Here is a 12,961-nt window from a genome sequence, read left to right on the forward strand (position 1 = left end):
TTCTCTTCCTGATCAGTTTCAGCATCATTCTTTCTTCACCCACTCTTTCCAACACAGCTTAATTTCTTATTCTGTCTGTCCACTTCACACGCTTCATTCTTCTCCATATCCACATTTCTATTCGTTTTTCACTTCGTCGTAATGTCTATGTTTCTGCCCCATACAAGGCCACACTCCACACAAAGCATTTCACTTGTCTCTTCCTTAGTTCTTTTTCCAGAGGTCTGAAGAAGATGCTCCTTTTGGGTAACTCTGGAAAAACAACTAAGAAGGAGACAAGTGAAGTGCTTTGTGTGGAATGTGGCATTACAATGTTTAAATATGTTCCACATTTTAACTTATTGGTTCATTATTGAGGATCACTTACTGTCTTACTATCTTGAAGTGTGGTTTGTTTGTGCAACATGTTGAGAAATACTAAACGATGAGTTAAGATGTGGAACATATTTAAATATTTAAATAACACTGTTGTAAAACCGGCAACATAAATAATCTACAAAACATTTCAAAATAAAAATAAAATAAAATAATTAGAAAGTAACGGTAAAGACTATGTGGGGTGTTTCAACACTCCACCTACTGGTTATGTGTTTTATAAGGAAATAAATTAACTGTCTTGTTTTTAACAGTTGGCATATGCAAACAAGCAATTCTGACACAATAAACAATATCATTACATAAGATGAGCTTTTAATAAGTTTTTAATTAAAAAATTGCGACTGGTGTGTCAAAACACCCTACCCAGTCCTTAGAAAGTTAATTATGGTTTAGGTTTTTTTAGTTCTTAGGGTCGAATTCAGGCTTTTTTAGGTTCAACAGAATTCGCATAATTATATGACTCTTATGATCATGATTCGGAAAATTATCTAAGAAATTATGAATAGGCAAAAACCTATAAATCCGGTCCTTAGTGATTACTTATCCATAGTATAAATCTGCAGCAAGTATAAGCGATATGTTGTTGACACAATCCCTTGACCTCGGTATAACGCCGTCATCCGTCTGACTGAACAACCGCTTGTTCTGCTTTCTCCTGATGAACTTTTCGCAGTCCCAAACAGAAGGAAGGAATCGTCTTCCACTTTCTTCTGGAACTCATAATTCAGTTACTTTGTATAGGGGGTGGAATTACGTGTACGCCCATGAATACGCCCTGTAACTATGTAGTACCTGGACGTTATAGTACTCATCCGCCGCCGCCCCTCCCACACTTGGGGCGTGCACCTCACTCTCAAAACCCATTTCTACCCCTCCAGTAACAGGTAATGCGGTCTAGAAGAAAACCCCATAATTTTACCGCCTTCTTTACCCAAATAGTTCCCCGTAAATTGCAACAAGAAATGAAATCCTCGTCTGATACTGTTTTTCTTAAACGGGATAAAGTTGCGTTCAAACCAATCAAAATTTTAACATTCTTACAAAGAGCGATCAAGGGTCATTATCTGCACCCTTGTCTGAGCCCAAACATTCTTTTTTAATAAGATTTCCACAAAAAAAGAAGAAGCCGTCCTCTCTTAGTGTCAAAATCCTTGGTCTTCATCCTAATGATTATCATGAAGATAGAAATTTTAGGTTAGCTTACGATAAATATACAAAGTTCGCTTGAATGTGTCTTCTAATCCATCACACTCTTTCTCTTTTTATATTTTCGCCCTATATCTTTTCCCCACTTTTCTTTCCCTTTTATTTACAGTTGAATTTGGTTATAGAGACAGTCATTAAAAAACATGCTTTTCCTTTGTATCAAAGAACTGCGATTTATTATTTTTATAACGATACATAATTTTAGCAACATATTATAGCAACAATGTAATTTTTTTTAATTCATGTTTTACGTATATTAAACGGATACTTTCGTTAAGAGGGATTCGCAGGACCAGTTACTGTTTTCAGTTACTCTGATAAAATAATTTTACGGGCCAGCAACTGAAATTGTAAGAAAATAGTGTGGAGTAAGGGTCAGGCCAAACTCTTTTTTCTGTCGTGTTAACACCACTTTACAAAAATAGCAGGTCAAGTAGTGTATTACTCGACCGAGGCGAGTGGAGCGGCGGACGTAATGTGAACTGTCGCGATGACGCTATACGAACGCATGAGCAGTACTGTCGGTGACTCAGGAGAAGACGAGAGCGGACTGAGGAGGAAGGGATGTGAACAGATAACGTACGACAAGACGTGCAATATTTGTACTGCAGTAAGCGGAAACATTAGGTCTCCTTCTGTTCAACTTAGCTTTAATTCCCATACGCATTGTTACTCATGTTTCCTGCACGAGTAATATCCTGGCTACTGGGATGCTTATCTGAGCGATGTTTATAATAATCAACAGCGATAGTCAAGAAGGTCACATTCTTTCCTCTCGTCTTCTCCTGAGTAACGCACAGTACAAGTGGCGCTCCGGACTGCAAGACTCCACTGGCCTTGGTCGAGTAATGTACTGTAATCCAGACATTCAGTTCAATCTTTAACTTCAGACATTCACTTTGCAAAAAGGTGTTCCATACAATACAATGGAGCAAGGAGTAAACAAAATATATTCTGAGTTTCGGAGATGAAGCTAATACTCTAAAAGTAGTCGCTAGAGTGATAAAATGAAAGCTGATGTGTGTTTTGAATTTGGTTTGATTAACGAAGAATAGAGAATGATTTACAGTAGCAGTATTTTTCAGAAAGAAAACAGAAAAAACACAAATTTTTTCAACCAAAATTGTTAATAAATTGTATGTGCTGTATGTACCAGTCATTATTGAACATTACAATATTTTACTCCGTATTACACTATATTCTATAATCCAGTACCGTATTCTTACTTTTCAAAATAATGAAGAAAGAAAACAAGAGAGGTGTAAATAGCTATTTTAAAAGTTGTAATGTAGACCTGCTAAGAATTACAATTAATTAAATTATAGTAATATACAAAATACATAATATTGTGAATGTATCCAGATTCTGATGCAGTGGAGGTACGTAGATATCTTTTAGGCTATGTAACCCCATAAGAAGTCACACCATTTCACTACCGTCTTGTGACAGGGCGCCTGACGATGAATCTACCGTCTGAAGGCACATTGAACTGTCGCAACACAACACTTTCTGTCTTAACTCTTAGCGTACTGCACAACACACCAACTACTGTACATTTCAGCGGGTTTGTCACTAAATCGCTAAATAAATATAGAATTAAGAAATTGGTTAAAATAAACATTCACACCACTTGCTATTATGAAACTACGCAAAAGTAACAGAAGTCTGGAAACTTGAATGAACGAAACCAATATGAAGAACTTCTATCCCATTCTACTGCCTCTATTTTCAGCAGACATAAAGGCGATATCCCCACTCATATCATACACTCTCCAATATATCTACTGAAAAGGATTCAATTGCTCCGGAAATCCAATGTTGCAACTCCTGCAGATTCTGATGTAATGGAGGTAACTAGATGATAACTTTTAAGGTATTTAACCTCCTAAGAAGTCACACCATTTCATTATCGTCTTGTCACTGGGTGCCTGACAAATAATCTACCGTCTAAAGGCACACTGAACTGTCACAACACAATACTTTCTGTCTTAACTCTTAGCGTACTGCACAACACACCAACTGCTGTACAGTAGTGGCAAAAAAAAAAAGCCGGACCGACCTTTGTAGCTGATTTCAGAGCCTTGTTCACTCCAGAGCATGATAGACTGGTAACTAAGTCTTTCGTGGTTCGAATCCAGCAAGGAAGGGAACTTTTCTTGTTCCTTATTCAAATTTATTCCTAATACTTTTCGATCGCAGCGATATTTTACTACTTAATTAACTTATTATTCCCAGAATACGAATTTTACCAGCAATCGAAAAGTATTCGGAATAAATTTGAATAAGGAACAAAAAAAAGTTTCCTTCCCAGGCAGGATTCGAACCACGAAAGTCTTAGTTACCAGTCTGTCATGTTCTGGAGTGAACAAGGTTCTGAAATCAGCTACAAGGGTCGGTCCGGTTTTTTTTGCCACTACTGTACGTTTCTGCGGCTTAGTCACTAAATCACTAAATGAATGTAGAATTCAGAAATTAGTTAAAATAAACATTCACACCACTTGCTACTATGAAACTATACAAAAGTAACAAAAGTCGAACGAAACCAATATTTAGAAATTCTATTCCACTTTACCGCCTCTATTTTTTCTTTGCCGAAAATTAGACATACCTTACAGTAAGTCCATAAAATACATTATTATGAAATCATGGAGGGTTTCTGTACTACAGAGAATGGAACTCCAGGTCCTTTGGTGAAAAACCGTCAGTCAACTCAGCAATTAAAATGGTCACAATATACGTGCTAATAATACCTTAACAGTATGGTTCGATGAACACTTAAATGTGCCATGGGAAACCACTACTGAATCTTAACGGACCTTGCAAACATGTCCATTAGTCACAGCAGGGACAGTACGATAATTTAAAACGAAGGAGGTCTCGCTATAAAAGTGTAATTAGCGGCTCTGGCTAATAACCGGCGGTTTCTCATCTACAGGGACACAATTTCATCACATACATTAATTGATTTATTTATTGGTGATTTGTCAACCACCACTAGTCGCGCACTGGCGACTGGAATAATAATCCTGCCGAGTTTATGTGCGACGCATATTGTTGTTCCTAACTCCGTTTATTACGATCTCAATATAATATTCTGAAATAAGATTCTTTAAGTTATCTTTAGTTTATTTAAAACTTATACGAATATTTTATAATACGCTTTACGCGTCAATTTATGCATGTAAGGAACCAAATACCGAAACAATTTAACAACGAAGAATCGAAGAAGAGTTATAAATAAATAAATAAATAAATAAATAAATAAATAAATAAATAAATAAATAAATAAATAAATAAATAAATAAATAAATAAATAAATAAATAAATATTTAAATAAATAATAAACAAACAAACAAAAAATAAATAAGAGAAGAAAAATAAAATAAACCGAATCAATCAAAGAATCAACTAACCAGCAGTCATCTTTATACACTGTGTCCGCAGAAACATTCCGGGGCTATAAACTGCTATAATTCTGTCACTGTGTGCTTTACGAAATTCATACCGGTGTCATTAGAAAGAACAGCTCAAAGAATTTCAGGAAATGCGTAATTGATAATTGTTGACAGAAACAACAGATGGCAGCACAAGAAGAAGAAGAAGAAGAAGAAATAAACTCCGTTTCCGCTATTTCGCTTGTCGTTAAGGCATTGTTGGATATAAGCAAATTGTGTTAAATGATCTGAATGTTAAATTTCCAAGTCTTATGTATTCTGCAGCATTTAAAGAGCTATTTATGTTATGGTGAATCCACAGGAACGTAGTTGGTGTATATTGGAATATCATAGTACTCGGAGTGTAGTAAGAGTACAACGTGCTTTCAGACGGAATTTTCATCATGAGGCAGCTACCAACAAAACGATTCTGAAGTGGTATAGAGATTTTGTAGAGCATGGATGCGTATGTGATACAAGGGAAGGCCATTCAGGGAAACTGTCAGTGCGGAAACTGTAGAACAGGTGCGGGAGGCATTTGTACATAGTCCTCGAAAGTCTGTGCGTAAAGCTAGCCTGCAGTTAAACATTTCTAAATAAACCGTTTCCAAGGTCCTACGTTCTCGTCTGCGATTTCATCCCTACAAACTGCAATTAATGCATAAGTTGAAACCTGATGACCCTGCAAAACGACTTGTTCTCTGTGAAAATTTATTGACACTAATGGCGGATGATGAAGACCTTTCAACCAAATTCATTTTTATTGACGAGGCAACGTTCCACGTCAATGAAAAAGTAAACAAGATGGAGCACCTCCTCACTCTTAACATTCAGATCAATTAACACAATTTGCTTATATCCAACAATGCTTTAATAGCAAGCGAAATACGGGAAACGGCTTTTTTTCTTTCTTCTTGTGCTGCCATCTGTTGTTTCGGTCAACAACTATCAATTACGCACTTCCTGAAATTCTTTGAGCTGTTCTAATGACACCGGTATGAATTTCGTAAAACACATAGTGACAAAATTATAGCAGTTTATAACCCCGGAATGTTTCTGCGGACACACTGTATTTCGTTTTCATGTAAATTAAGTACTCTTGTTTCGCTTTTGTTGCATGCTACCACACACTCTTAATATTCACTGTAGATCAAAAGAATCCTGAAGTAAGTGTCTTAATTTACATCGTTCTTATATTGTTATCACTTTATCTCTTTCTATACGTCTCAATTTTCTCTTGTTCTACTCCTTTTTCCAGTTATTCCTTTCTTTAAACCCATATTCAACGTAACTTTACTATTCTTCGTCTTTATTCTCACCATTTTTCTCTTCCTTCTTTTCTAATTCTCGCCAGCTTATTACTCTTTTCTTCATTTCGAAGTCCCTTCCCACATTTTTCTTTTCTTTATTTTTCCAATTACTCTCTTCCTTTACCGTTACTTGCTCTAACATTTCTCTCTTTTTCAACTCCTCCTGTTTATTCTCTTTACATTTTTCATCTTTCCTCTTATTTTTAATCCTCCTTCTCCTTAATTTATTCTTCCACAGAAGACACTTTGCCAAGTGCGATACTTCAGCTGATAGGTGGAAGACCTATCACGGGGATAGGCCTAATATGATAGAATGATAGATAAGAATTTATGGTGAACGGTTAATTTGGAGTGGAAAGTTACAGATCGTGGCTCTTTAAACTGATAGGCCTAATATTCCAGCATTCGGCTGGAGAGACTTGGAAAACCACGAAAAATGTGACTACACGACCATTTCACGAACACGAAGTTTCTCTTAATGGTTGAGACTAATAATTTAAACTTTTTCATTTAATGTTAATCGTTCGCGTTTCTATGACATTTCAACAGAAATTACACAAACTCCGCAACAATCAATAGGCCTATAGTCCTAATATGCGCTTAAGAACTGCAGTTACATACGTTAGGTCAGCGGTGGCGAAAATGTAATCGTGCGCCGAGCCACTGTGTAACCTGCAACGTGCATAGCACCTATGGAGGGAGGCGGACACCCGAAGGGGAAGTGAAGCAACTGTCTGACTTATTAACGGATTTTCATTTTCCTTACGTCAAGCACTTAAATATAATTTTATACAGTACAAGGCACAAACTAATGTTTAGTACGTGTAACGAAGAAAGAAATGAACAATGCATTAACAATATCACAACCTAAAATTAACTGTATTCAGAATGTCTCTGCGACAAAGTTTCAAAATCAGGAATTACGTCACTTACTGCCAGTAGTAGTTGATCACTAAGGTATTTGTCTGTCAGTCGTGATCTAAATTTGGTTTTTACTATTTTAATTGTTAAAAATAATTTTTCACAAACGTAAGTTTTAGCGAACATCCCTTCAACAGAGCAAGCGAAAGAACGAAGCTTCGGATATTTATTTTTTGGCAAAGATTTGAAAGTTCAACATTTGTCAAGTCCTTACATCTAACTTTCATTTGACATCACATTGTAAATCTGTGAGTTCAAATTAAATAGCTAACCGTATTATTCGTATATCTGCTGAAAAGGGTCGACGTACAGAGATGATGATTATGATGATGATGATGATGATGATGATTATGATAACAATAATACTTAACCTTTTAATGTTTCATCAGTAACATGTAGTATAATTCCGTTTTATGTTATACAACCGTTTTCCTCGTAATACTTGTGAACAAATCATACATTTAATATTCTCAACATATTGACAGCAAAAAAATGCGTTCTCCCATCCTACTTGGAACTTTCGTACATGGTTTCGAGAGAGACATATGCCACTCGCAGGTCAGAGACAAATACAAATGGAACGGAGTTTGACTCCAGTGACTAAGAGGGTGGGGGTTGGCGGAGGTTAGAAGCAAGTGAAATGCACAGCTATCACTGCGAGCCACAATGTCTCGCGAGTCACGTTCTCGCCACGGCTGCGTTAGGTTATCAACACTCACGCGATAATAAGAAATATTATTTTATCCTGAATTCTTATGTCTGTAATTGATTTGATTTTCAGAAACTGTAAGAGTTTCTTTTCACGCTGTCCGTTATTCGGAAGCATTAAACGGTGATGGGATAATATAATTTTCAGTGTACGTGTCCACTATTGAAAATGTCCGTTATTTGGTAGTAATATCTCGATTTTACGCCGTATATTTCTGTCAGGGAATTGAATAATCTGTACTATAAAGTGGTGTCCGCTATTCAGAGATGTCCGTTAGGAAAAGTTTCACTATTATTATTATTATTATTATTATTATTATTATTATTATTATCCTACTGCTTAGTCAACTGTCCGAAAACAGGCCTGAACCTCACAAGTGATACCAACAAGGCACCACTTGAATGGGTTATTTATGAAAGGGCCTAAGTCGTCAATTTCGTGAAAATAGTTTGTAATGTAATACTGCTCTTTGGGTATAGATACATCGATTTAGATACGAAGAGGACCAAGTTTCACACTCTAATGCTTAGTAGAATTTATGATACAATTTTTATTTCAGCCTTAATGTCAAAATTTCGGCCTGTAAGCAGTTTTTTTCTTAAATTGCTAACAATTTAGTATTCGAGACTTAGGCCCTTTCATAAATAACCCATTCACTTATGAGACAACTAGGCAACTTTCCCCCTCCATTGCACACATCACAGATTAGAAAAATATTATTCTAATTAGACTTCAGATGCATACAAACAATATTGTTCTTCCTGTAACACATATCGTGAAATGAGATGTATTGCCTGATAATATGTGTACATATCAGACAGAACCTCAATCAGAGGATAATTATTATTGTTGTTGTTTAGTCACCTGTCCGAAGACAAGTGTGAACCTCACAAGTGATACCAACAAGGCACTACTTATGAGACAACTAGACCAGGAGATAATGGTATAGAGTGGCCAGTTTCTTTCCCCCTCCATTGCATACATCTCCGACTAGCTAAATATTACGCTAATCAGACTTCAGATGCATACAAACAATTGTTCTTCTCCTGACACACATCGTCAATCGAAATGTAGGACCTACTGCCTGATAATAGATGTACAATATATCAGCCAGAACATCAATCAAAAGTATTATTACTTTTATGGTTGTTGTATTCGACTTATATTATGTGCGTTGTAACCAAATGGCCAATCGGACTTTGTGTTGTTACATTCATTATAATATATCGTCGTCGTTGTTCCTGAAATAACTCCTATGTGACATATTTATCGATTTTCAGATTTTTGATCTATTAAATAACTTAAATAGTGATACAGCAAATAATAAAATCTCCTATATGTAATTACATTTCTTTGTTTCGAAAATGTAAGAATTCACAGTCTCCTTTGTACGGCTGCCATAGGATGAATAAATGTGTTTTTTCTTCTTCCTGAAAAATTTTAAATTTTGCACATAGGAGTTATTGCAGAAACAACGACGATATTCCGATCTTTGAAATTCACAGTTTCTCTGCAGTAGTGTAGTGTATCCTGTTAGGAGTCGGCACTTCACCTGCAATGACATGCCAACTCATCCGAGATTCATGAACCCTGTTGATTTGGTTGCCATTAAGGTTACGAACGAACTGGATAGTTACCTTTCGAATCTGCTCCTTCCTCCAGAAGGAAAGTGGCCAGATAAATAAGAAATCTTCGATACAAACAGTTGCAATAAATCACACAGACACGCACTTGTGTCACTTTTGCTCGCTGGAACTCGATGTGGAACAAACAAGTGGAGAGAGATGTGGATATGGCACGCAGCAGCCCAACTTATTTTACAAATAGTCTTCTGGCACGAAGATGAAGAGGGGCCGACATATTCTTCGTCGGTGAGTGAAAGAAGGAAAGATGGCGGAACCTGTATGTATATTCACCCACTCACCAGGACCCTGAAGCTCTTCGCGAAACACAAGATGACACAAGGTCACCTTCACCGTGTCATATCTGCATCTAAATACATAGACTACTCGCAGAAGAAGTAGATGCTGTATTATATGTTGATGATGGAGCGATGATAGATGGGAACAGTAAGGCGAGTAATAGTATTTGGAGCGAATTTGGAAGTCGAAATTTCACAATAAAAGGAGAAAAATGTTATGTAAATTGTGTAAGACAGAATTTAAGGTATTAAAAATTTCAATAACTAAGATGCCATTGTAATTCTATAAAGCACATAAAAATTTAATTTGTCAGCCAAAAAAGAGAGAGAAGAAGCATTTTCATCTACACAATCTGAATTTTTGCAGTGAATGTGAAATGATAGTATCTGCTAAAATTCCATTTTCTGAAGCTGAAAACCCTCATTTCAGAAAATTTATTAAAATACACTAATCGAGATCTCCAATGTCGAACAGCTCTTAACAAATATTAATTACCTAAATGTTACGAAGCCATGTGGAATGAATAAATATTCCAATGTCAGTTGCCCTGAAACTTGTGGCGGCACCTTCGGAACCAATTTCAGAAAAAGTGCAGCATATATTAAAAACCCTTCTTAAGAAAAGAAATCCTCCTTATTCTGCAATCAGTGGCATTAGAAATGTATCGTGAGGTCAAAAATAGACGAGCTATATCGATGTGCAATATTTAAAATTCGCACCAATTATTTCATGTGACGTTACGAGACATTTTTTCCATATAAATATTGTTTCGTGGAAAGAAGAAGATTTACTTTCGACATATTGGAACACATCAGATGATAAAGATGAAGACTAACACATTAATATGGCAAATACTCGTTACAGAACGAAATATTGTATCATTCTAATCTATGTAGGATTTGTCCAATTGTACTGTAGATATACGGAATTAAAATTTGGAGCGAGTCTTGATGGAAGTTCACCTGTATTTAGGCAACAATTTTGCACGACTGTCCACAAGCAGCATATATACAAGGCCTCTTGTTTACTGCACATGCGCAGTGTGTTGTAAGCGAATCCGTGGTTTGCGAAAACCAGGTATCTCTATTTCTATTTATTTTATCTAATAGGAAACAATTTATTTCATTTTTAATTCTGAAGATTAATGGGTATAAGAGATTCACATTTAATCCTAATATATTGTCTGCCTTTGCATGAACTTTTAACTAAATTACTACATATTTTAACCTTTTGGAGCATAGTGGTTGTTCAGAAGAACTACCGTTTTTCTTTCTTTATCTACAATTACAGCACAGATGTTCCACCATACAACCATCCCTTGAGGATACATAGAGGTGCCATCTGTGTTTAAAATTGTGTCCAGAGTTAACATTTTGAAAAAAAATTTATCGAAGCTTTCTTATGATCCATGATTTGAAAAACATAAAAATAACATTTGTGCCTCAAAAGGTTAAGCTTAAGGAGTTTCACTTCTGCACAATGTAGATGCACGCAATAGGCCTCTACATACATTCATTCATACATACATACATACAACCATACATACATACATACATACATACATACATACATACATACATACATACATACATACATACATACATACATACATACATACATTCATACATCCTCGTATATGAAAGAAGACGTATAAAAGTGATTCGAAAGTTAATATACTGTATATTAGACATTGATTCAAAGGTTCATTCATATACAGAAGAACCATAAGTAATGTCGTTAATATCAAGGGGTTATTCTTTGAGATATTCCAAACAAAAAGATTTAATACAACTTTGCTCGTTTTTGCTTCCTTTTCGAGATAAAAATGGTTTTATATGAAACATTTCATAGCGTGTTTTGGAAAAGCCGTTGATTTAATTCCCAATGTCCTCAGCCAATTTCAGAGAGCATTCCATTATGATAATAAGTAATTGAAAGAATGTTAGTTTTGTCCTTGAAGTATGCAGTAATTTAATCCGAACTAATGTATGCTAACATTTTAAAATTCCTTTTCGATAATAATTTTGTGTTTAATAATAACTTTTCTGATCTAACGCTTTTCGTAAATACTAACCCCACAGTGGCGCACCATTCGCTAAAATGCTAGAGTGTCGCCTTTTCACGCTGATAACCCGGGTTCGAATCTGACAGGTTCAACTGGAATTTGTGCTGGAAAATGAAGGTGTTTGGTGGTACTAGTGGTATGTTTTCATGGCGTACTCTCGTTTCCTCTACCGGCATTCCACTATTGCTTCATTATTAATAATAATAATAATAATAATAATAATAATAATAAAAATAATAATAATAATAGACTAATAATAATAATAGTAATAGACTGATAATAATAATAGACTAATAATAATAATAGTAATAGACTGATAATAATAATGGACTAATAATAATAATAAGAATAATAATAATAATAATAATAATAATAATAATAATAATAATAATAATCATCATCATCATCATCATAATCATCATCATTCTGTGTTACGTATTCCTGGACCGAGCATTCCAGATATTATAAGGAGACAATAGAGATGTTTTCTAGGAAACATTTGTTAACTAAAGCCATCCATTCCATCAACATTCCAGAATTACCAGAGCAAGTGGAATCTACAAATTTCCGTTTAGTCACTGGACTCGTAGCTCTCATTGAATTCAAGAAGCAAAATAAAATAAGTGGTTCCTATTCCACCTTTGCTCACTCTTTGGAATCCAATGAAAATCTTTTTTGTGTTGCCATGTCCACTTGTACATGTGTAGATTAAATTTTAAAAAGATTGTCAAAGTATCAATTTTACTGCCTACTTTATCTCTGCTCTTTTTGCATTTTCATGTGCTTTTCATTGTACGAAACAATAGGGTATTAACTGGCAGAAGGTACAATCTAGGGTATTAACTGGCAGAAGGTACAATCTAGGGTATTAACTGGCAGAAGGTACAATCTAGGGTATTAACTGGCAGAAGGCACAATCTTTTGCCAGAAAATATAGAAAAGTTACTTGTGCTGTATTCTAACTAGTATTAAGTCCAGACAATGTAAAAATCCTTTTTCGTTCTCTTCAGTGTAAA

Source organism: Periplaneta americana, chromosome 4 (assembly GCF_040183065.1).
Source record: "Periplaneta americana isolate PAMFEO1 chromosome 4, P.americana_PAMFEO1_priV1, whole genome shotgun sequence".
In the NCBI taxonomy this organism is placed as follows: Eukaryota; Metazoa; Arthropoda; class Insecta; order Blattodea; family Blattidae; genus Periplaneta; species Periplaneta americana.